We start from the raw sequence: 26989 nt of genomic DNA on the forward strand, positions 1-26989 counted from the left end.
AAATAATTTGAACAGTATATTTTGTAAACCATAAGTACACACACATATATATACTCATAAAACCAGAAATGTTCTACAAAAAAAGCTGTTTCCCCTGGAAAGGAATGTGAGGATGAGATACTTTTCCTTCTTATCAGACAGCCGTCTATAACAATTTAAGTTTTTACCATGGGCTTGTCTCATTTTAACTTACACACACACACACACACACACACACACACACACTAATTATATCTTAAGTTTTAACAGGCATTATGACTAAATACAGAACACATAAAAAAGAGAAATTATTTAGATATTACTGGGACAGTACTCTCTGACCTTTTCCCGCCCACAGTGACCATTAACCATGCTTATAATGAGATCTGCCCTAACTACAAGATTTTCTCTCTCTCACTAGTATCCATTTCTATATAACATCCATAAAAGATCTTACACCTTTCTGTTGTTTGTAGCTCTTCTCCCTGAGATAAAGCATCTCTCCCTTCTACCTCACCTCTTAGACTCCTATATTACACACCTGAGACCTTTCTGCTCCACGTGACTGCGTGTGTCTCTGCTGCTTCTGCAACGGTGAGACAGGCAATTTCACAGCTATCAGAAGGGTTATCACGAGAATTTACCATGATGTCTTGCAAGACCTGGAGAGTAACTTAAAATTGCTACATGTTCCCAGCACAGGAACCTCTCGGTCTCTTGAGGGCTGTGTAATGTGACAGTCATTGTCAAGGTCGTAAGTCTTACTTGGGAAGTGCTCGATGAGGTGATGCCACAGTTAACGGCACAGCCAGTGGATGGCTCTATACAGAAAGCATCATATTTGTATTGACAACACAGCTCAGGCTTTGCTCTCCTAGCATCTCCCATGAAAAGGAACTAAATCAAACAAACTCACTGCCAGTACCTATGCACACAGTGTCTCCTTAAAACTGGCCTAAAAAGAAAGCTATAAACAGTACCTCCATTCACAATTTTATACTAATCACCTGACGATTTACAGCATATGCTCCCTCTTTTCCAAATCCCTGACTGGGGAACTTAAAATCCATTAGTTCAAAAGCCCTTATTGTTTTTCTTTTTTTAATAAAAGAAATATATTTTTATTGATTTCAAAGAGGAGGGCAGAGAGAAATAGGAACATCAGTGATGAGAGAGAATCATTGATTGTTTGTCTCCTGCATGCCCCCTACTGGGGACTGAGCCTGCAACACAGAGCATGTGCCCTGACCAGTAATCGAACCATGACCTGGTCATAGGTAGATGTTCAACCACTGTACAACACTGGCCAAGCCAAAAGCACTTATTCTTGAAAAGCTAATATGGAACCAGCCCAGAGGTGGGTCCTAGGGATGAGGGTAAAGACATCTTTAATGCTGGTGGAGAGAGAAATATGAACCACTAACCATCACACCCCATAAAGACCACCACTTCAGTTTTTTAGTCCTTTTGCCTCCAAGAGTTCCATATTACAATGCACTCTCCCCAGCCCCCCAAGGTGGGGTGGTAGTAAGCTTTCACATCCAACTTGGTGTTCCTCAAACTTATAAGGCCCATCCTATTGACTGAAAATCTTATTAGATTAATCATAGATATATTTGTAGAAATCAAAGAACAGGATCAAATATTAAAGAATTGAGGTGGGGGTGGTTCTTCTGCCCAGCCTGCGCCCTCCTGCAGTCCAGGACCCCTCCCTCCTTACAGTGCTGCACTCGCCAGCCAAGAGCCCAGCTTCTGGCTGAGTGGTCAGTATGGAGCCCATTGACCACCAGGGGCAACTCCTGCATTGAGTGTCTGCCCCCTCGGGGTCAGTGCATGTCATAGTGACTGGTCGTTCCACTGGTCATTCCACCATTCGGTTAATTTTCATATTAGGGTTTTATGATATATGATGATTCTCACAGATTAGAAGACCTTTCAGATGGTTTCCTTGGAGTCCAGGGTGAGAAACTCTAAACTAATACTTGAGCTTATTATCAGTTAGTTTTCTGACAAGGACTCAAACCCAAACAGGTGGGGCATCATGAGCGCTTCCTGCGGTGAAGGTGTGCTGAGTAAGAACTGAGTCCCCGGGCAAAGGTGTGCCAGAAAAGAAAGGGGTCCTGACAGGGAGGCTGGTACCAAGGCAAAGCCTGCCTTCATCCCACTTCTTTCTGCCTAGCATCTGAATTTTTAAAATATAACTGAGGCCAGGACCAATATCTCATTCTGATCCAGAAAATCTACTTAAGAAAGAGTATCCTGAACACTGAGCGAACCTTTGAACTCTTCCCCAGACCTGATAGAGCTGATTTCTTTGCTGTGTGGCACCAGCTGAGCAGAAAGTGCAAACTGATCAAATCTATTTGTTCAGAAGCAATACCTTCCCAACACTACAGGAAATAAGCAGCTCACATAAAGGGAGCGTGCCACAGCCAGCTTCAGAGTTCTAAATTGTGCCATCTGTCCAAGAGAGGGGGATGATGAAAACACTGACACCTCCGCAGGCTCACCAGCTACAACCCTTAATGAGGGGTGCTCTGAAGCGATAGAAATGGCAAAGCATTCCTGTGCTTCAAAAGGGAATGTCATAACTATGCATAGGAAGCTACCTGTCCACCTCTGAAACAGACTCAATGCAGGCATTTAATGCCTACAGTCAACAGCCTTGGGCATGGCACAGGTGAGGGGCTAGCACTAGCAGCCATGACAGTTTCTCACAGTGGACTTACTTTGGTCCCTGCCACTGTGCACTCTCAGAGATCTAGGAGAAACACTGTGTAAAACTCAATCAAAGCAAAAACATTTCAAATAATTTTCTAAGCAAAACTTTCACCTAAGAGAAGATGCCCTTCTTCCAAATCTCCTGATGGAAAAGAAGGCCTCGAGTCCAATATTTGGCACATACATTTCCCTCACAGTGGCCATTGAAAGGTTATAGAAAATTGATGAGACAAAATCATTTGGTAAAACCATCTATTTTACCCTTATCAAATTGGCTGCTTTTTTTGTTGCTTTTTATTTATACAAATGTTACCAAGTGTTGATGAGTATATGAAGAAATTGGCTCCCTCATAATTTGCTAGTAAGAGTATACAATTTATGGCAATATGCTTCAAATGCCTTTGGCTCAAGTTTTATTTCTAGAAATATCTGAAATTAAGTATGGGTGTTTAGAAAAATTTCACTTGGCAATTTTTCACCACAGTTTATAATATTGAAAAATTAAAAGCAACATAAATATTTAACCACAAAGGACAGGTAACATACATAATAGAGCACCCAGACAATGGAGGAATGAGTTATTTAGACTTTTTTTCTTTCCTGAAGAGAAAAAAAGAAATATTTAAATTCCATTAAGTTTTAGTCCTCACTCAATAGATTTAAGAAAAAAGATAGTTACACAAGTTTCTTGTAATATTTTAAACTGTACCAGCTTTTCTCATAAATAAAAAAATAAAAACAAAAACCTGGAATTTCCACAAACCACAAATGAATTCATCCAAAAGGCCACTGCAGATCATATAGATTATTTTAAAACAGGAGGGACATCTATTTTAAATTATGAAGGGGAAAGCCCAGCTTATTCCTCGTGGCTTTGAAATTCTTCTGCCATTTGCTAAGCAGGTCAATGTTCATTTATTTTTATTCTCTCAAATATTTACTAACAACCTAAGAGCCAGGTATTAGGGGAGGGGAACACTTTTTTAAAAAGTAGTTATTCAATTCCAGGGTTCACAGCCCACAGGGATGGCTGCCCAGGTGACAGAGCGCCCAGACAACAGCTGAGGCTCGGGGGCACCTACCTTCCCTGTCAACACAGGTCCCTGAGAGCAGAGTTCAAACTGCTGGGAGGCTGTGGAGACTTGGACTTCCCAACAGCAAACAAGGTCAGGCAACAACCATTCATTCTCAACTGATTTAAAAAGGAAAACAAACAAACAAAACAGCCAAGGAGGAGGAAATATCAGAGGCCATGGCCTCACTTTACCTACCAAGAATAGTTACCTGACCAAGGCTAACATTTGCTTGGTGTCCCATAGGTAGCAAGTGGGCAAACTGAACTGCCCAAGTCTTATGATCCAAGTCCAGGCTGTAAGGCCTTAGGGTGTGAAATGTTTAGTATTGTAGTTTCTTCCATACCAAGCAACAGAGACTCTATGCAGTAACTGACAAAGTCATGATTTTCCTTTTTAATATAATGCCTCTATGGTCAGTTACATAAGAGTGAACCACAATGCCCAAGCAAAATAAGATCCAATGCAGACGAAACACCTATCTCAAGTTTTAATTTCCTTTCATCGATTTAGAGCCCAAACTCAGAGGTGATTAAATAGCTGTGACATGGTTCGCTCAAGTGCTGGCAATGCATACAAAGCTGCTCGGGTGAATAGGAAAGCCAGCCTTAATGTAAGGGTTAAAAATCTCTGATATGAAAGGGAGACTGATTTCAAAAGTGGCAAAGGGATCACCTATCCATTTCAAAGACATGTTTATCTTTTTTGTATTTCAAAGGGGAGGCCTTGAAAGATCTGGCGTGGAAATATGCATGTGAATAGGAGCACACAGAAGAGTCTTAGCTTTCAGGTATAATGGCTCTCCCTCGGAAAGCACTGTGTGGATTCCTGCATCCAGGCTCAGCACAGGCTGCCCTGGCACTGAGGCCCGCACTCCCTCCCTGTCCAGCTTTTATCTGAGGACTCATTAACATTTTCCTGCATGATGGCCCTGAACCCTACCACTGCTTAAAGGTTCCGCTGCTCTGCGGCAGAAATGCATTCATTCATGCGGTACGACGCCACACCAGACTGTGCCTTTCTTATAAAAAAAGATGGGGGTGGGGGGTAAGAGGTAGGATGGGGAAGAAAAGATAATTATGGAAAATGCAGTGAGCCAATCTGATAGGCTTCTTCTAGAAATATTCATGAAAATCTGTCCCTGGAAATTGCTGGTGTTTGGTAGCCAATCTTTTCCATGTGACTTTTCTGAGAAACGTTCTTAGAAAGATCCCGCAGAGGGGTGATAATAAAATGCATCTCATCAAACGATCCTTCGTTCTGGCGTGGAGTCTCTCCCCCACGTCTTCAATGCGGGTTCTGATGGTCCTCCTTCCAAGGCCTATCTCATTTCCCCATCTTAATCACGCTGTGCCTTCTGCTGGTGCAAGTCTTTCCAAACAAGACCCGTGGGCAAAAACGCAATCGTCCAGGAGGTCAAAGCGGCCTGTATTCTGTCAGCTTCCACCCAGGCACACCTTGGAGACTGAGAGCCTTGAGGTCCGGCAAGTGCTTTAAAGAACGGCACATTCACCCAGAGGAAAGATGTTCACAATTGTGGAATCCCTGTGATGTGAGCACATCTCCAGGAAAAGAGACTGGATCTTTACTTTTGAAACAGGCCTTTATTGAAAAGACAAATGTGAAATGTAAATGTAATCTGGGGTTAGGAATGTGAATTAGGCCTTGAAATGGTCCCTTTTCCTAGCACACAGGCACAGAAATTACAGAGCCAGGGAGGTCTGCAGTAACCAGGCAGCGCCTCAATCGCGACTTACTGCTCGGCGTGACCCAAACGTAACCGGACGAATCCATCAGCAGCTAGATGTAAATGGCCTTGTGCGAGGCTCAGTTTCAACAGGCATTCTCTCTGCCTGGTGAAAGCCCTTTCTCCAACGAGAGGCCAAGTTATTAAGAAATTGTTTGTCACCGTGGATCGAATGGATCATTTGTTTCCCCGAATTCCTTTTCTCATCATTTACTCATTACACGCCTCCTCCTGATGGAAGTAGACATTTATTAGCTTCTGCATTTATTGCATTGGCAAACGGAAACATTCTGCTGCATTTCCTGGGGGTTCATTCATTTATCTATTGGATAACAGACTGAAGTTTTCTACAGGGCAGAAAAATTAAAATATCAGTCAGGTTGACAGCCAGGAAAATGAGGGTCTCTCTGAGACAAGAAGCTTTCTTGAGCTCCCGGTTTATCGAGCAGCTGCAGTTACTAGTATTTCACCAAACTACACTTCATACATAACTAAAATTGTGGGCTATTAGCCAGCGAGCTAATATTCCAAATAAATGATGCACACAGTACGCTGTAAAGTATCTGAGATGCAAAGCTAACTGCTATTTTAAAAAGAAAATGCTTTTAAAAATCCATTTCTATAAGGAGCTAGGGGAGGAATACTGCCTTATTAAGCTGGAGCTGGAATCACAGCATCTGAAGTTGTGAGAAACCAAGGAGTCATCGAATCCTTTGCACGCATCTACTTCACAGCACGCCTGGCAAGTGACACTCTCATTCTGCCTAAACCCTGATGGTGACAGGAAAGCCGGCAGAGCGCACCAGGCAGCCTATTTCAGAGCTGAAGACCTCTGGTTGACAGGAGTCACTTCCCAAAAGTGGTCTGACTGCTTGTGACCTTGGATAAGCCATCCAATCTCTCTGGGTCTCAGGGTCTTTTGTTTTAAAAACCGAACTGCCCTTTTGTTGAAAGAATCAGAGTTAAAGGAGAAGAATGTCATTTAGAGGCTCACCTATCTCATTCCGGCCAAATGACTGGTCCAGAGTGTCACAGACACCTGACTGGCCTCTGAGGCAGCCACTCCATCAGCACAGCTGCACACTCGTCTGTAATTCTCCAGCCTGAGATGCAAGTCCTTCCCATCAAGATGGGGAGCTCATTTAGAGTCAAGCTTCTTGTCTCAGAGAGATCCACAGCTGAATTCAATCCCTTTGTATTTCTGTCTTCAATTCCTTTTACTCTTTCCTCGTTGCCTTCATTTCCCTGGAACCTTTGTTATACACCTTTCATTCTTGACAAGAAGCAGATGCAATAATGCGATGGAAAGTTCCATTGTGGTTGTCAGCCACTAACACAACCCGTCAACAGCTGACCTAGCCTAGCATTGCCTGGATCATCCTCCTTCTGACAGCAACGAGCTGGGGTTTTGTCCTCAGCTCCACAAAGCATGGGCCGTCTAGCACTGTGCCAGCATGAAGAAAAATCCACTGTTAGTCTTTTGCCCACATAGAGTTTGTACGTTAGAGAACTCCAGGCTTCTTGATATACTATTGCTTAAAATATTGTTCAAGTCCCATGGAACCATTTTGAGGAGAAGAAAAGTATAAATGCAAGTAAGAATATTATCTTTAGGAATCAGTCACATCTTCTAGCTAAGTGTTCATACAGACTCTTTTTTTCCTAAATTCATCGGAAATCTGAGCTGAGGACACCCTGCTTAGACAAAGCACAATGTAGGTTTTTAAGGGTTAACAATTCCTACAAATTCTATTATACAACACAGGATGATAAGATTTTTCAATTTAGGTTCATTGCTTATTTTATCCAAGTAAAAGACTTTCTGAAGATGCCCTTAAGAGATAAAGTAAACTCTTTATTTATCTTTTCTATATAAGGAAGTATAGGTGAGGAACACAAAAATCTATACTATACAACCTGTCCTCCACTCATGTAGAATCTACTAGGGAGTTAAGATATGTTCACACTAATATTTAACAAACCTATGTGCTTTCTATAGATTATCTAATTTAGATTTCCCAATAACACCACCAGCGTGGTACTATTACTTCCACTTTCCAGAGGTGGACACTGAGGCCCAAAGAAATTGAGTAATCCTATATAATAAAGAGCTAATATGCTAATTAGACCAGAAGGCAGAGGACCTTCCAGAATGACTAGTAGGTGGGGTGGGAGTGGTGGTGGGGGAGGTGAGGAACAAAGTGAGGGAAGAGTGGGGAGTTGCAAGGCAGCCAGGGCCACGAGGGCCTACTCTTGCATGAATTTCATGCATCGGGTCTCTAATTAAAAGATAGTTTGAGCTTGTCCATGTTACTGCCAAGATTGAATATAAGCAGCCTGGCATTCTAAACAGCGATGTCACATGTGAACAGAATGATCAGAAGGCTTCATGTAGGAGGTGAGAGGGCAGCAGGGACATTCTGAGCCTGAAAGTAGGGAGAGAAATTTCCTCAAAGGTGAGAGGGGGAAAGAACATCAAGCCCCAAATTGAAAATCCAGTACGCAGAAGGCAGGTACAAATAGTTGCTATAAGGCTTTTTTCTGCTTCGACAAGCTTAATTTAGAAAGCCAGAAAGTGAACATGGAGGTGGTGGTAACAGCTCTGCCAACCTTGTGGGCAGGCTAACCCCTTCCAACCTATGATTAGAGGGGGAGTTTCTGCCCCACTATTATTCAACTATAGATGTGGTATAAACCACATATTGCTTAGTTTTGGTAAGGGCTCCTTAACTCCTTTGGGTCTACTTCAATCCCATCCCAACTCTAACCTCCCATAAGTCTGGGCAGTATAGAGGTTGAGAATGTGAGCTAAGACTGCCAGGGTTCAAATCCTGACTCTACCATTTACTGTCAATGTGACCTTGCTCACCATTACTCTGCCTCCATTAGGTAAGATGAGGACAAAAGTCCTGAATGGATGAAAAGATTAAATAAAATAATGACACAAAGTGCATTGCACAGTGCTGGCAAAATCAAACACTCACAATAAATGTGGTTTCAAAAAGCTACATAGGATTATTCCTGTTGACTTGGATTGGAAGTTGGGGACTTTGAGGAAGGGAGCACAAAGGCACAGGGAGACTCCAGCACATTTTCATTTGATAAGGAATTTTTAAAAACACTTCACTATTCGCCTGCCAGCTCCATAGTGCCTATTACACTATTGCTCCAGGAGGACGCATATTAGAACCATTTCTGAAATCAGGGCCATTTGAACCCAGCATAGAACTGATGGGCTAACAAAGCACCGACCAAAATAAGTACTGCCTGCCAGGCTTGGCAAGACTGATACTGTACTTGAAAAGCAAACCTGGCATTTGCTGAAAAGATAGTGAAGAACACAGTAGAGCAATAAATGGCATGGAAACAAGGAAGAGACCTGGGGAACTGGTGCTCAGCGGCACCTACCACAGGGCTCTTCCTCCACAGCCGAGGCTCACGCCTGGCACTCAGGATCCTTCCCAAGTGGCACCTAATCCAAGGCCGCCTCCTTATATAAAACAACATCGCTGTCCGTCACCACCCCCACACACTGGCATTTTCTCTCCCATTGTTATGTTATTTTTCTACACAAAACCTATAGCCACTTGACATAAAAGATATTTGGTACTGACTGTCCTATATGAACAGAGTGCTGACTCCATGAAAAGCTCTGTCCTCGCAGGTCCACCTCCAGAGTCCACAATGGAGCCTCCCACACAGTTCACTTGAGAACCTGGAACAGCTCACTGTGACAAAGCCTAAGAAAATTTTAAAAAGTTCTAAATTATAACAAGGGTGAGAAATGGCTAGCTTAAAACAAAACAAAAAAAAACAAAAAACCACTATTAAAAATATTTTCACTTACGGCAATAATTACTTTTCAAAAGTTTACAAAAATCTAAGCAAAATCAAGAAATTAGAGGATAGTCACTCTTGAAATCAACAAAACTAACGGGTAAGGGATCAACCAAAGGACTTGTATGCATGCATCTAAGCATAACCAATAGACACAGACATGGTGGGGGGGGCGTGTTGGAGGGTGTGGGTGGACAGAGGGAGGTCAATGGGGGAAAAAGGAGACATATGTAATACTACATGTAATATTAAAAAAAATAAAGTTAATGCAATTCTATAAATAAATAAGTAAACCTGACAGAGGAACATGCAAGGTATGTTTCTGAGCATACATATTTTAGAATTTTTATTTCACTTATTACATTTGCAAACATTTTGCTCTCCCTTAAAATGCCCACAAAGTTACCACTAGAAATATGTTAAATATAAGTCAACATTTCAATTCCTTAATATACTTACCATAAGTATATGTATTTTATTACTATTACTGCTTTTAAAATAAGTAAATAATGAGAATTATGAAGCATAAAGAGTATCTTCCCATTCCCTGTTTTTCTACATAGATAAGCTTTAACAGCTGTAATTTTCTCAAAAGAAAAATGATTTTCTTCAAATGCTAGTAGGAAGATCCAGAGTACATTATATAAAATGGGCTATGGGAAATTTTTAAAATTGCAGTGTGGGTGTTTAAGGTGGCAAGTTGGCAGGTATTTAACCATACTTTATACCACAGAGAAAATGAGATAGAAAGAACTATTTACAATAGCTGTGTATGCCTTTATCTTTAAACTGTAGCATATTCAAATAAAAACAGGTATTCACCCACGACTGAGGAACTTGGTTTAATCCTTATAATGCCCTTAATTTATACAACTGAATGCATTAGTCATTATAATATACTTTAAGGGATTAAAAAAGAAAACACCTTCATAAAGAAATAATTTGGGGATCTAATCAACCTTAGTTGTTGTTGTTGTTTTTTGGTTTGTTTGTTTTTTGAGGTAGAAGCTGTAAAGATTTTGCTCTTAGGTGAGTACTTTTATTTTTTTTAAAATATATTTTATTGATTTTTTACAGAGAGGAAGGGAGAGAGATAGAGAGCTAGAAACATCGATGAGAGAGAAACATCGACCAGCTGCCTCTTGCACACCCCCTACCGGGGATGTGCCCGCAACCAATGTACATGCCCTTGACCGGAATCGAACCTGGGACCTTCCAGTCTGCAGACCGACGCTCTACCACTGAGCGAAACCGGTTTCGGCAAGGTGAGTACTTTTAATATAAGACTTGCATAAACTGCAAAAAAGTTTGACATAGCACATTTTTCTGTAGAAATGAAATCTACAATATCGATACGAACAACCCTTTGCCATTTTCCTGAAGCCATTACCCCACCAGAAATATTTTCTGCCTCTTAGGCAGATATTTACCCAAAAATAAAATTTCATTTCTTTGCAAGAAAAGACCCCTGTAACCAGGCACATTCTTAACTGTAAAACTCCACCATCAGAAGAGCATTGTCTGTCCATGAATCATCCCTGTGACTTTCTACCACATTTTCTTGTTTTTGCCCCCAAACTACTGGCTTCACCCAGGCTTCCTCCTCCCCCCCATCTATCCATTCAATTTCAATGGATAATGCAAAAGATGAAGGAGCAAAAAGACTCATTCGGATCTTACTTGTTAAACAGACTGATCCAAACATCACAATGAACAAGTGAATCCATGACCTGCATGGATGTCCTAAGTCAGAGATTGGCAACAGAAGATTAAAACAAAAAAATAAATTTAAAAACCAGACACATACCTGCAGCACATTATTGAAGGGGTGTCTGCACTCCCTTGGGGCTCTATTGTGTCCTCTCTCCTGTGCTCTCCACACCCAACAACTTCAGGAAAGTTGGTAGCCCGGCACCTCACCACCACACGGCTCAGTCCCTGGTCCCGAGGAGCTGGCCTCCAACATTTTACAGTATCTCAAGGTTTATAAACAAATCGTTTTTAACTTGGAGAAGTAAAGGTTCGACCAGTTCTGTTTGATTGTTGCTGTTTAAAATTCCCTACCCATCAGCTAGGCTTATATTCCTTTAACTAAATGGACAAAGAGGCCTACAGCCTCTGTTCTAAAGATGAAGGACGACAGAAAGATACATGTGAAGTACACTCAAGTGCTCAGGTTACCATCTCGGATGCAATCTGCCCAATTTGAAGCCAAATACATGGAAGAAAAATCCCATTTTATCAAATAAAATGAGTACATTAAAGAGCTCTGAATATCTGTGATTACGTAAGCACACTTAGAGTAGTTTCCTTTTATTATTTCCATATTTTTACAAAGTAGTTCTACAATGGAGCCAATGATCCTATTACTTCTGGCAAAATTCAACATAACACTTCAACATAAAACAATGGGTAAGTTTTTTCCCAGCCCCCCAGCCCCAACAAGTTCCCTCAAGCAGCGGGTAATCATCTATCTCCTAGATGCTGGGGCAGATGAAGAAAGCTAGTGCTGTCCTAATTCAGTATCCATGAAAATCAACACACAGTATTTTATTTCAGCTACATGCCCTCGAGAGGTATGTCATGAAAGCCACTTTACAGATGAGGGCTTGAGGGTGAAACAGGTTACCTGGTGTTTCTCGAAGACTAAGAGCCAAGAAGTAGGAGGGGTAACACTGGAATCCATATCCACCTGTCTTTGATGTCATTACTTTTACTATGAGGGCCCTGGCCAGGTGGCTCTATTGGTTGGAGCATGTCCCATACAACAAAAGGTTGCGGCTCAATTCCCAGGCAGGGCACATAACTAGGCTGTATGTTTGATCCCCAGTCAGGGAGAATGGGGGAGACAATCCATTGATGTTTCACACATCGATGCTCCACTCTCTCACCCTCCCCCATCTCTAAAATAAATTAAAAACATATCCTTGGGTGAGGCTTAAGAAAAATTTACAATAAGGTCCTTGGAGGGAGAGGTCCCAAATGACTGATGCATTTCAGCAGAATGAGGTGTAACATTCTGGGGTCTGAGGTTACTGAGTATCTCAGGTAATCATGAAATGACCGAGACAAGCACTTGGGAATGACTGATTTACGATGCCGCGGGTATCTGAAAGTCAGCCACGGGAACAAATGAGCAAGTCAGCAGTGCTTTCCTCTGACAGGAGAATTCAGGTGAGATCTACGAAACATTTCTTTCATTCGGTACAGCAACTCATAGAAACAAACTAGGCCTGCCTGCTTTGACCATGATATCAACAAAGCTACTAAAACTTTACTGTTCATTTGAGTTTCATAACACCTCAGGAATGGTACCCAAGAATTCATTGTATTTCAGCCACCTCTGCAATATTTGGATGGCAATGAAAATTAGTTTCAGGAAGCTAAACGATAGCATTCACTTTTTGGAACCTATTTGATGAGACAATGACATGGTAAACACTGCCCCCACTCTCCCAACTACATAAAACAATCTGTTTTCTTACCTGGAAAAGCACGCTTCTCTACTAGATGAATGTTAAAGTTCCAAGGAACAATGAACTTTTATGTATCTATAAATATTTCATTTCACTGACACAGCATCCAGGTTCTTGGATTAATACTGTTTTTATTTTAAAATATTTTTTATTGATTTTTTTCCCCCCAGAGTGGAGGGAGAGAGATAGTTAGAAACATCGATCAGCTGCCTCCTGCATGCCCCTCACTGGGGACGTGCCCGCAACCAAGGCATGTGCCCTTGACTGGAATTGAACCTGGGACCCTTCAGTCCGCAGGCTGATGCTCTATCCACTGAGCCAAACTGGTTTTGGCAATACTGGTTTTAATTGTTAGTCAGCATAGGCTTAAAACATTAGCCTTGTTTTGTTGTCTGGCAAGCAAGGCCTGAAACCCAGAATCTCATCATAACCATAAAAATGTTTCTATTTGGCCTCTTCCAAAGTAATATTCATTCAAAAACTATCTTTTGCATAGTTATTCTTAAATAGCTAGAGTATAAGTGATATATCTGTGAATGTTACTTTATATAACTTTGTGCTTCTATTTAGACTAAAAATATTCACCCTTTTCTCTTTCTGGCATTATTCTTTTGGGAACCAACTTCAAGGTCAAAATCCAAATGATATATAATTTTTGATGTACCCAAAAGTGAAATAGCAGTCTCTGTCTTTAATTGCATGCTATTGAATTTTTACAAATCGTTCTAGGAACTTCTGCCAAGTTTCTACAATTTAGAGCAACTACATCATGAGAGGAGAGTTCACAATTTAGTATATATTATTTTTCTGGAACTACAGACAGACTATAGTTCTAGGTTACATTTTCATTTTAATGACAGAGAAACAGAAAAGCAAAAATGGACTGCCTATCCAAGGACATAAACTAAGGGTCTCAGCCTCAAGCGACTCTCCTCTCACTTCTATTTTCATTCTAATTTGCATCTAGGCATATAGTCCTTCTAGGCAAGGTAGAAAACATCTTGCAAGGTTCATTACAAGTAATTTCCCGAAATACTGATATTAAGAAGAGGTAGCAGGCGAGGAGGAGAAATGAGATATTAGAAGTACATGTGCCTGATTTAGCCCCTCTGTGTGTATCACAGGTACCAACAATGCACAATTCCTAGGCACTTGTAAGTGCTCAACATGCCCCAATAAGGGAATATCCAACACAGGGGAGGACTGTATGGACAGTCAGCTAGTGTGGGGGTTTCCCAGTGAGCAACAGTAAGGAATGGATGGAAAGCAACCACGGGAGGTTAAATGCAATTATGGCTTAATAATAGTGGAGTGAGGGGTGGATTTCTGAGACTAATTAATTACTCAGGTTAATTCTGAGGCAGAGCCTAGGCAAGCCACTGAGTTGAAAGTTCAAGTAGCTTGGGATCAGAGGAATATCTCTGGCCTTAAACTAGAGAAAGGAAATGACAGTAAACTCATGATATGTGTGGTTATAATTTAAATTTGCAGTAAGTTTATGCCCCAAAATTGCATATCTATCCAATCTACACAGCAGGTTAACGAAGCCCCCTGGGCTGCTGTGGATATAGTGGTTCAAGGGCTACTTCCCAGATCCACTAGGAAGAAGTGATATTGCAAAGGAAGTAGGGTACAACAAAGGAAGACGGGGGAGGCACAAGTGTCCAAGTGGCAGTAGGGGCCAGAGAAAGAACATTCTCAGACACCATACCCTTCCTCTTGTTGTTGCTATATACTCAGTCTCGCCATGACCTTGGATGATTTAACATGGCTTGCAACTTTGATTTCTGCCCATAGTATTTCTTGGGCCACCTTCTTTTCTCTCCATCCTCTCGAAGGAGTAGGGCCCAATCCACAGATCTTTTACTGTTTCCTTCCTTTCAGCATCTCTCCTGTGAATTTAGCCCATGTACTTCCACACACTAAGTGCATCCATCATCTGACCACATCCTATAAGGGAACTGCTGTAATTTTTCTTTGCTGTGGAACACGATCCATTATTAAGACACTTAGTTTATAAAAAACATACAAAAAACAAAAATTGCTAAGAGAAACTCAGGTGAGAATCTGCTATTTAACTCTAATGGTTCAAAACAAAAAAGGCCATGCCCTCTTCCATCAAAAATCTTAAAACTGGGGAAGGAGAGTGAAACTGCATAATAAATGTTAAGGCCAGAAAGCTTCCTGGGAGTACTCTCCCACTGGTCACACAGGCCAGGCTGCTAGGGAGGAGAAGGCATGACTCTGAGTCCTGGTGAAACCCCACTACCCATCACTCCCAATTCTGGGGAGCCTGAAATAATGTGAGCTTGAACCGGGAATGTGAACAGAACTGAGATATTGTGGAGTATTTCCCAAAAGGCTCAAAAGACTGGGCATGGAAGAGAAACAAGAGCATCACGCCCACCCCAGAGGTCCCTCAGAATCCCCAGGCCGCTTTCTCATCAGCCTACCCTTTTGCAACACAGTGTGAAGGCAATTCTGGGATGGTTGCATGTCCTCAGATGTCCTCAAATTAGGAACTCTACCAATAAAGTGGATGGCTTCTTGACCTCTATATCCTAGAATACAAATCGGGAAGGACTGAAAAAAACTAGGTACTGGCACTAGGCAGGCACAGCAAATCTCAGATGTGTGTTAAGTTTATGTCTCTTGAAAAAATATTCTATGGTTTGAGTGTAATGCTGAAACATGGCATGCAGTATCCTCAGCTTGCAAGCTCTGGATGTACATAAACTCTGAGAAGGCTTACGGAAAAATATGTTCAGCTTAGTTAAACCTAACATTCCTCAAGATTATTTGGCATGGAACCCATCCCACTCCCGAACACATTCATTTAAAAAGACATCGAATGCCTGCTGTGTGACAGGTGCTATCATGGTAACTGAGGGTCTTCAGGAAACTTACACATTTAACATTTACTTTCAAAGAGAACTGTTTCAGGCAACCAGTTAATTCATTGGGTCTCTACTGGAGCATTTAACCTGATGGATCTCTTCAACCCACTAAATTCCCTATAAACCCCAGGGATTTAGGCCTTTATGGGACAAAAGTAGTGGCTACTCCTCACAAAATATTTCTGCTCTGGCTCTAGCCAGTTTTGCTCAGTGGATAGAGCGTCAGCCTGCAGACCAAAGGGTCCTGGGTTCAATTTCAGTCAAGGGCACGCCATCTTGGTTGCAAGCTCCTTCCCAGATGAGGCGCTGGTCGGGGCTCATGCAGTAGGCAACCAATTATTGTATTTCTCTCACATCGATGTTTTTCTTTGTCTTTCCCTCTCTGTCTAAAAAACAATCAATGGAAGAATATCCTTGGGTGAGGATTAACAAGAAAAAAAAACACAAAAAACATTTCTGCTATGGAAAGAATAGTCAGACACAGCCTCCGTGGATCCACTATGGAAATTAAAAGCTCTGTACCAGATGCCAAAGGGCAGTTGTGCTGTTTGCATTTGTACCATATCTATGCACAGTGCCTGTGTTTCTGAATCAACAGTGAATGCCAAGGACTCTCTCTAGCATCCAAAATTCTGATAAGAATGACCAAGGTCAAGATGGTTTTAGAGTCCCTTCATTAAATGATGACCTTATTGTGCAAACCTGCTTTATATGCCAAGTTCAGATGTGGGGGACTTCTGATTTGATAATCATAAGAGCTAATATTATTTGCAAATGTGTGAATGACCAAATGTATCTTCCTAACTGAAGCTAATGTATTGAAACATAATAACTTACAGAGACACAGCTAACTCATGGTCTGAACATAAAACTGCCATCAGGGGCATTTTCTTACATAATCCCTGCAATTTCCTTAAAAAAAAAAAATAATAGTTATGTACTTTAATTTTTCGCCAGTAAAATAGAGAAAGAAAAAACCTTAGTTGGTCTGCCTAATGTAGTGCATTTGAAATTTATAAACAAACAAAACACCAAGAAGCAAAACAATCACTAATTATAAAATTGGATATAAAGAAAAATAAAGAGATTTCGCCCATTTGCAATGGCATACAAAGGAAACACAGAATGACTTGCTGGCTGCAACACTGCCATCAATAGCAAGAAAAGATCCCAAAGAAAGGAAAGGGGGTGTTAATTGTGTTTTCAAATAAAACAGCCTGCTGAGTCTCCCTAGACAAAATGAACAGAATCTTTAAAAGCAGAATTAATTTTCCCGGATTTCCTAATTCTTTTTTACCTTGTCTTTCCATATTCAAGTGGCATATCATTTTAAAGAACCACCATGGTAAACAGACTCTAATTATTTTATTGTATAGTCTTTCACCAGGTAAAAGAAACGTGCAGAGTAGAGGAAGCATGCAACCCATATTGTTGGCATCTTAGCACTTATGATCATTACAAGCACTCACAGAAAAGCAATGCTGGGCTTTAAAGCTGAACTGTACATTATCTCTTTCTCAGAGCCCTGGGGCTATCACTGCAAAGCACAGTGGTCCATTCTAAGCTCTGAATAGAGAAAAGGAAGAGATCATTAAATTATAATTTCCATGCACAATTGATACAAGTATTTCCTACCAACAGGATTAATATGAAAGCAAGATCCCAGAATAAAGCTGCTCAGCAGAGAGGATGGCAGTTTAGTGTCTTGTAAATTTGATTTCACTGAAAGCCCTGACACATCGTAATAGTGAAATCCTATTTACTGTAGCAAGAAGGATGGATAATGCTATTTAATACCTGGTGTACTGTGTGCCATCATCTCACAGCTTTGTACTCCATGTTCTCATCTTACCTTAAGGTTAATGCTTCTTGACAGCCTACATGGTCAAGAGAGCCCCAAATTAAGTGCTGATCCCATGATTTGCAAATCTTTCTTTTAAAGTTCGGCACAGAAAAACTGGCTCCGGTTAAGGGGATCATTTTAACAGGATGCACTTTCAACAGCTTATCTGGGGGAGGGGGAGTAGGAAGGGCCTCATCTCCCTAAAGCCAGATTGAAAAAACCATTCAAGGTTACCCAAACCACATTCCCCATTAGAAAATTCAGAGAGGCTAACATAAAGCCAATGCATTCGGAGGACTTGTTGAATAATGAATTAAGGATAAGACCCCCATTTCCAACATACTGTATTGATTCTTCCCCCGCAGAGAATGAAATTTTTTTTAAAGTGCATCTTGCTTGTTACTTTTGGAAAATCTGCAATAATAAACGTCCTTTAGGGAAGCAGGTAAGAGTAGAAAAGGGTTCAGACTTTGAACCTAAGTTATCAATAACTGTCAATTACATTAACAAAAGATATGGTAATGCTGGGCATTATTTACTTCTCTACCTAACAATTAATATCTCAGGGCATTTATTTGAACTACCATTATTCGTTACTGATAAAAAAAATTTGAGAGCAACTCAAGGTACATGCCACCATTTTATTGGCATCTCTGTTATTTGTAATGTTATTAAAATTAAATGTGACATTGGCTTCTACAGTCTTCAATGTGCAAACTCCCAGAGCAGAGAACCCTGTCTGCTTCTGAAACTCTTGGTAACTACAGAAACTACAGAGAATCTGCCTTGATTTCAAGATGAACGAGGAAGCCAGCACAAAATTGGTGAATGTCATAAAACAATACATTTCTCTAGGTAGACAAATGCAAACTAGCATGACCTACTAAGGCATATATATCTACCTGAATGTGATGATTTTAACTATTGTGCTAAACTTGCTATTATCACATTGCATGACCAAAGCACACACAATATTAGCTACCCACACAACCTAGAACTACTGACAACTATTTAGGAAGAAAATAGGGAGAAAAATATTCTAAGAGTTTTTAATCCCATACATTGAGTTTAAGTTATCTCCCTACCCCAAATAGGATTGCTTATGTTTTAATATCTCAGATGTCAGTGGTCTGCGATTGTGTCCTTATTAATCCCTTGAAAAGGCTGACCCAGCTTCACTCACTGAAATATTTTTACAATGACAAACTTCATCTGGTAGTAGAAATGCATAATAATTTCTTCCCATAAGCAGCACACGGAGCTGACAATAATCTGTTCTGTTGTCATTTCTCTTTATTATCATCGTTGGTGTTATTATTCCCCAAAGCACTGCACAGAGGAATATATATAGAAATGAAGGTACTAATTGACAAGGAAGAAGTCAAGCAATCAAAAAAGCCAATTAATCATAAAGAGGAGAGCCTGACACTTTATGATGCAATAGAACTTATGCCACCTACATAAGTAAAAAGCTTTTAAAAATTGCTCACTTGATGTAAGCATGACCTTAGAATTTAATTAGCCACTCTCTCCACAGGTGACGAACTAGTAAAGTACATTTCTTCTTAATGATAATTTATTTTTTGCCATCCTCTTTGCATTGCTCTCTTTTGCCCAGCTTGTACACTTCCCTCTCCTTCTTAATTGTATGGGATTGACTGCAGCGTGTATGCAAATTGCTGCTGAAATCTACAGAAGCCTGTAAACGGAAAGCAATACACATCCCATACCCTGTTGATCTGAATACTGTAACTATATCTGACTAAGCTCTCTGATCTCCCTCAGCTCCTCAAACCACCAGAGCTTTTAAAGCTCTCTTCACGCTGTGCCAAACCCCACCATTCTTATGAACGCCAAGAGCAAAGTGGATGCAGTAGAGCAAATCAATTCAAGTTCATAATTGAGAAGTTAGGCATGCAAGACACACTAATCATCAAAGAATTTGTGTCTCCAAGATGTCTGCAGAGAAAGGAGTCCTTCATCCTGAAGCTCCCTGGGGAATCTGAGCTCTTCTACTCACTTTCCTCCCATCAGACTAACAGACTATAGGAAAACACACACTCTTGAAAAACATGCATGCAATCCAGACTCTAATGAAATAACCATCAAAATAATTTATCAAAAGTATCAGAAAGTTTGCTCTCTTTCTAGGGGAGGGAGGAGATGACTGTTCTGTAGCAATACTACCAATGAATGAATGAATGAATGAATGACAAACGAATGAATGCCTCAGAAATATTTTTAACTACACAAATGACTATAAATGTCTTACTTCAACGTCAAAGTAGTACAACTAGGTATTAAAACAATCCTTAGGAGTATCATTCTGTATTTGCTAGATAATAAGGACTTATTTACTCCCTTTTGGTCAAATTTTCCCAGGAAGTACCAAATCCTGGGGAGAAAATTATGCATTTTCAATGCTTAACACTTTCAGGTTATGAGGTAGCATTAATTAAATTATAACATCAGGACATAAGAAGTTGTACTTCAAGCCAGAAAGAGCTAACCTACCACCCAAAGAACTAATAAAACAATCAGCAGGACTTAGCTTCTTAAGTGAAGAACTGACAAATATTAAAGACAGGACTGGATAATGGCTAGAAGCTCAGGTGTAAAAGCTGGCCTAAGTCCAGATCATGCTTTGGCTGTACATTCTTGTGCTAATTATTTGAAACCCTGGGATCTTCATTAAACAACAGGGTTGGCAGTTGTGTAGCATTGTTTGTGGGGATAAAATGACAATATCTATGCCAAGTGCCTAGCACAAATGCAAAAGTTCAATAAATGTTACTGTAAGCTACTAGGATGCTGCTGCTGCTGCTATAAATAGCCAGATATTCAAAGTTAAACTTGATTTTCTCATGGATTTAAATTGTTCATTTAAATCATTAGTGAAGGAGATGCTAAGCATTTTTTATATTTAAAAACTGTAAACTAACTGCTCAGATATAATGTCATGGGATAGGCATAGTAACCTAGGATTCATTCACTGTGCTCTTAGAACATGAGAGCTGTAGAAAATACAGAAATAAGAAAATGACCTTTGCCCTCAAGGAGTTGACAAGATAAACACAGAAACTAATTTCAGTTGTCATAAAATATGGCATCATAGAGACAGGTCTGTAGAGAATTCCCTGAGGGACATGGGGACTAAAGAGGCTTCTCTTTGAAAGATTCCTCTCATCAGCAGAAACCGGTTTGGCTCAATGGATAGAGCGTCGGCTTGGGGACTGAAAGATCCTGGGTTCAATACCGGTCAAGGGCATGTACCTTGGTTGCGGGCATATCCCCGGTAGGGGATGTGCAAGAGGCAGCTGATCGATGACTCTCTCTCATCAATGTTTCTAACTCTCTCTCTCCCTTCCTCTCTGTAAAAATCAATAAAATATATTAATTAAAAAAAAGAAAAGAAAAGAAAGATTCCTCTCATCAGCACACCGATGGGAGCAAACACTCCAATCTCTCCGTTAGGTCACACACCCACATGCGATTCTCTAATGTTCTTAACACATCAAAATTTACTTCACATCTTTGACAATGTGGCTAAATAATGCTGGCAACATTTACAATGAAATAAGGACCTGAAAAACTTTCAAATGGCTTTGACCTTTTTTCTCAGTAGAGAATATTGGAACACTGGTTCTAAGAGGTGTGAAATTGGTGTCCAGTTAAATTATACTTATTATGCCTTACAAGTTAGTGAAAGAGAAAATTATCTCAGACACCTGGTGAACTAGCCAGTATAAACACCTGGGAGAGGAAGGCTCCATTCTCACAAGGGAATATCTAATTGATAAAAGAGATTACTGAAACAGATCCAACAGGCAAACCACGAACTGAATGTGCTTCTCATGCTCAGTGGGTCACATTCTTAAAAGAAGTCTGCATCAGGTCAATGGAAATTAGTAGTTCAAGTCATAAGATTATGAACCGTCAAAAAGTGATAATATATACAGTTACTGGGTTCGTTAATCCAGCTGTTGAGCAGATGGCACAGAGATCTTAAAAACCATTCTTGGAATGATTCTGTGAAAGATTCATGTCCCTCTCTATTAATAATATACCAGGTGATATCTAGTTTATGGTTTAATATCTCATTTGGTTAAAATAAAGAAAATATGTATTTATATCCATAAGCACAGATAACCTGAATTTCATTGTAAGTTAGATGATTCTGCAAGTTATCAGGTTGAAATGTTTTTCTTACATTATGCACTATTGGATTCAGTGTTTTTACAACTTCTAACACAAAGAGTGTAGATCTAACAGAAATGGTTAGACACTACCATCACAATGCAAGAAAAACCCTTTGCATAACCCTTGCATTAAGTCTAGGAAATGCTTCATCATTGGGGAACTGTTTCAAATATTCCTAGAAGAAATCCCAAATGAACAAATTTCAACATAGATACTTTAAGAATGCGAGTAAAAAACAAAAACATGATTTTATAGAAATGGGCAGAAGATACCAGGATGTTGAATGATAATAAAGTAATTTTATGATTATTAATATCTTATACACAATAGAAAGAAAGTATATATTCTTTAATGGGAGCAGCCTAAATGTGTTAAACACTTCCCAGTTTTCAAGGAGATTTTAAACACATTCTCTCATCTGGTCCCCCCAATAACTCACAAAGGTGAGCAAGAAACAGAATAGTCTCCTCACTAATTTATACAACCACTAACCACAGAGATTAGGGAAATTGTCAAATGAGCAGATGACAAAGCCATGCTTCCTGACCTCTAGTCCAGCATCCTTTTGACCACAAGCCATTAGACATGGAATTACTAAGTATTAACTAAAAGTAATGTGGAACTTTACTATTTATTCTGCATCAGGAGTTGTCTCAGCTCACTGGTGCTTCTCAGGCTTCCATAAAAATTCCTAAATAAGTACTTTCCAGTCTTATCTTCAAATGGGAAACATCACTTATATTTTGCCTAAATAAGAAGACACTACTTATAGTGATTTGATATCATCACACTGCTTGCCCTAACCTGAGGCCAAAAGCAAGTCAGCTGCTGAATAGCCCAGTTTAATCTGCCAGGAATACTCCTCACAGTTCCTCACGGCAGCCTGTTTCTCTTACCCAATTCCTGCTTTAAATTTTTCCGTTCCTTCTTTTTATCCCATTAAAAATTCATCCTACTTACCGTATTTTTCGGACCATAAGACACTCCGGACCATAAGACGCACCAGTTTTTAGAGAAGGGAAATGAAGAAAAAAAGATTCTGAAACAAATAGTGTCCTAAAATATTTTATGTGCATTAAAACCCAACATCACAGTCATAAACACATGTAATCAACCCTGTAAACAGCAGCATTTAGAACCATTTTAGAGCCGGGCAAGCACACAGAGACCACACAGAGCCGGGCAAGTAAAAAAACTTTTTTTTAAAGTATATGTGTAGGCTATATTTGGACCATAAGACGCAGGGACTTTCCCCCCCCACTTCTGGGGGGAAAAAAGTGCATCTTATGGTCCGAAAAATACGGTATATATCTAATTTCCAATTCCCTGCTCCAAGTCCATATCCATACACACTTCTCTCTTCTCTTTCTTCACTATCCATTTTTTTTCTCTCTTCCTATTTTTTTGTTGTTGTAGTGTTGTTTTGTTTTATTTTATTTTTATGTTTTTTGTTTTTATTTTGTTTGGTTTTGCCCTTCTTTTTCTCTATCCTATTGCTGTTGCTTGTTTGTTGATTAGTTCCCCCCCCCCTCTCTCTCTCTCCTCTCTCTCTCCCCTTCTGTTTTTCCTCTCCTCACTTGCTATTAGTTGTTGTTTGTAGTTTGCATTCATCTCTGGGTGTTAGTTGTTTGCATTTTTTTTGGATTAGTTGTTGTTCTATTGAGTTTTCTCCCCATATAAATAGTTTTTTCCCTTCGTTTTTATTCTTTCTTTCTCTATTACTTTTTTCCTTTCCTCAATATCATGTTTGAACTCTCTTGCTCTTTTTTATCCCCCTTTTTTTATCACCTTTATTAGGGGTTATTAGTATTGTGAATACATTTGTGTTCAGTGCTTTGTGCACTACGCCTTGTTGCTATTGTATTTTGTGCCCTGAAGTCAATGCAGGAGAGAGTGAGCTACATAACCAGACACCCAGAGAGGAGAGATCATGGTAAGACAAAGAAACAAAAGGAGCCAACACCAGAAAAGGAAGTAAACGGAATGGAGGCAAGCTAAATGTCAGAGAAAGAATTCAAAGAAATGGTCATAAGGTCGCTGAAAAGATTGGAAGACAAATTCAACAATATGTGTAAGAACCAAGAGAATATAAAGAAACAACAAGAAAAAAAAATGACATCACTGCAATAAAGAACTCAATAGAAACCATTGACAGCAGACTAGAAGAAGTGGAGGATCATATCAGTGAGCTAGAAGACAAGGTAGGAAAAAACACCCAAGCAGAGCAGCAAAAAACAAAACAAAACAAAGAAAACAAAAAACAAAAACCCTTAAAAAAAACAGGAGGAGAGCCTAAGGGAACTTTGGGATACCATGTAACAAAACAACATCCGAAGAATAATATGAGTGCCGGAAGTAGAGGAAACTGAGCAAGAAATAGAAAACCTGTTTAAAGAAATAATGACAGAAAATTTCCCTGATATTAAGAAGAAAAAACTCACACAAGTCCAGGAAGCTCAGAGTCCCAAACAAAATGAACCCCCAAAATACCAGTGCCAAGGCACATTATAATTAAATTGGCAAACACCAATAACAAAATTAGAATCTTAAAAGTGGCCAGAGAGAAACAGAAAGTTACCTAAAAAGGATCCCCCATCAGACTAGTGACTGATTTCTCAACAGAAATACATCAGACCAGAAGAGAATATAATGAAATATACAAAGTCATACATTCTGAATCCAAGTCATACATTCTGTACACAGCTAGGTTATCAAACAAAATTGAGGGTGAAATGAGGAGCTTCACAGAAAAAACAGGACCAAGGGAGTTTATTACCACCAAATGGAATAAATGCTAAAGGATCTGCTGTTAAAAGAAGAAATAGGAACTGAAGGAGGGAAATTTGGTCAGATACATGCAAAAAAAGAAAACTAGAGCACCAAATTACACCATACATAAAAACAAACTCAAAATGGCTAAAGGACTTGAACATAAGATGGGAAACTATAAAAATCCTACAAGACTCCATAGGCAGCAAAATTGCAGACATGTTGTAGCAACATCTCTACAGACACAGCTCCTAGGGCAAGAGAGACTAAGAAGAAAATAAACAAATAGGACTACATCAAAATAAATAGCTTATGCACAGCAAAAAACAAAACAAAACAAAACAAAACAAAAAAAACAACAAGAAAGCTCACTGCATGGGGGAATATATTTTCCATTGTTATCTCCGATAAGGATGTAATATCCAACATTTACAGAAAACTCATACAACTTAACAAAAGGAAGAAAAACAATAAAAATAAAAATGGGCAAAGGACCTAACTAGATACTTTTCGAAAGAGGACATTCAGAAAGTCAAGTGATATATAAAAACATGCTCAAAGTCACTAATCAGCTGAGATGCAAATCAAAACAACAATGAGGTACCATCTCACAACTGTCAGAATGGCTATCTTCAACAAATCAAATGACAAGTGCTGGCAAGGATGCAGAGAAAAAGGAATCCTCGTTCTCTGCTGGTGGGAATGCAGACTGGTACAGCCATTGTGGAAAACAGTATGGAGTTTCCTCAAAAATTTAAAAATGGAACTTCCATTTGACTTAATAATACCACTTCCAAGACAATATTCCAAGAAACTAGAAATACCAATCAGAAAGGATATATGCACCCCTATGTCCATAGCAGCACAATTTACAATAGCTAAGATTTGGACACAGCCTACATGCCCATCAGCAAATGAGTGAATTAGAATACGGTACTTCTACAATGGAATACTACGCTGCTATAAAAAAGAAGGAATCCCTACCATTTGAAGCAGCATGGATGGAACTGGAAAGCGTTATACTAAGTTAAATAAGCCAGGCAGTGAAAGAAAAATACATGATCTTACTCATTTATGAATAGTAAAGAACATTATAACCTTATTATATGATAGATACAGAGGCAGACTGTCAAATTACAGCAGGAAGGCTGGGGAGGTAAGATATCAACTGCAGGATTTGTATGCATGCATATAAGCATAACCAATGGGCGCAAGACACTGGGGGTGTGGGTGGGGATGTGTCGGGGGTAGTGGAGGCTGGGGGAAGGTCAATGGGGAAAAAAAGGAGACATACACACTACTATTTGTAATACTTTAAACAATAAAAAAAAGGGTTTACATTTTTAGATGCTTGGGGGGAAGGGGCTGTCAAAAGAAGAGTATCTCAAACTTCAATAAAAGGAAACCTTGTCACATTTGTTCACAGACATATTGGCTATGCTGCTCTTACAATGATAGAGCTGAGGGCTATGACACAAACAACACACGGTCTGCAAAGCTGAAAATAGTTACTATCTGGCCCTTTAGAGAAAAATGTGCTGACTTCCGCTCTAAGGCATTCCATTTTATGCTTACTTAACATCTCTAATTGGATGTCTTAAAAAATATCCCACGTTTAACATATCCCAAATAAAACACCTGATTTCCTCCACCACACAGACCCAGAATCATATTTTAAGCCTTCTCCTGTGGAAAATCCATCCTATATAAAGATCCATCCTATGTAAATTTACATCCTATGTAAAAAGCAGAGACCTAGAGTACCTTTGAGTTCTTTCTTTCAATCATGACCAAAGCCATCAGCAAATCTGGTCAACTGTGCCTCTGAAATACCCAAACACATTTCCTTCCTTCCACTGCCCAGAACCCTTGGCCCAAGCCACCATCATCCCTTCTCTGAGTCACTGTCATAATTTCTTCCTAGGACTTTTGCTTCATTTCTTGCTCAAGACAGCAGCCAGAATACTCTTCTGCTCAAAACCCTTTGGCCTTTCTAAACATGCCAACCACACTCCTGCTCCAGGATTCTGGGGCTCCCAATCTGTGCAGACCTCTTCCCAATGCCATCCTATTTTTATACAGGCTCTCCCCTCCATCCAACCTGAACCCATACTCTTAGGCCTTGAGTCAATCTTTCCCTTGCTTTATTGTTCACCACATAATCTGTTTCCCACATGATATATATATTTTTATATATATATATATATATATATATATATATATATATATATATATATATATATATCAGGTTTTCATTGTATTTAGGCTTCCTGAGGGTAGAAGTTTAGTTCATTTTCTTCAATAATATATCTCTGGCATTAGACCAGGGCTTGGCACATCAGGTACTTAAGTATCTGCTGAATGAACGAGAAATCGGTCCCTACATTCAGGAAGCACTGAGCTCAGTGACATACAGAGATGGGTGAACATCTTCAGCATATAAATCA

At 39.8% G+C, this 26989-nt stretch overlaps 1 protein-coding gene across 2 annotated transcripts in view; it reads right to left on the minus strand.

The window, feature by feature from the left end:
• Nucleotides 1-26989, minus strand: part of CHCHD3 (coiled-coil-helix-coiled-coil-helix domain containing 3) — a 253270-nt gene that overhangs the window by 55806 nt on the left and 170475 nt on the right. The gene's annotated exons all lie outside the window — the stretch shown is intronic.

The sequence above is a fragment of the Pipistrellus kuhlii genome, unplaced genomic scaffold, assembly GCF_014108245.1.
Source record: "Pipistrellus kuhlii isolate mPipKuh1 unplaced genomic scaffold, mPipKuh1.p scaffold_m20_p_10, whole genome shotgun sequence".
NCBI classification, from domain to species: domain Eukaryota; kingdom Metazoa; phylum Chordata; class Mammalia; order Chiroptera; family Vespertilionidae; genus Pipistrellus; species Pipistrellus kuhlii.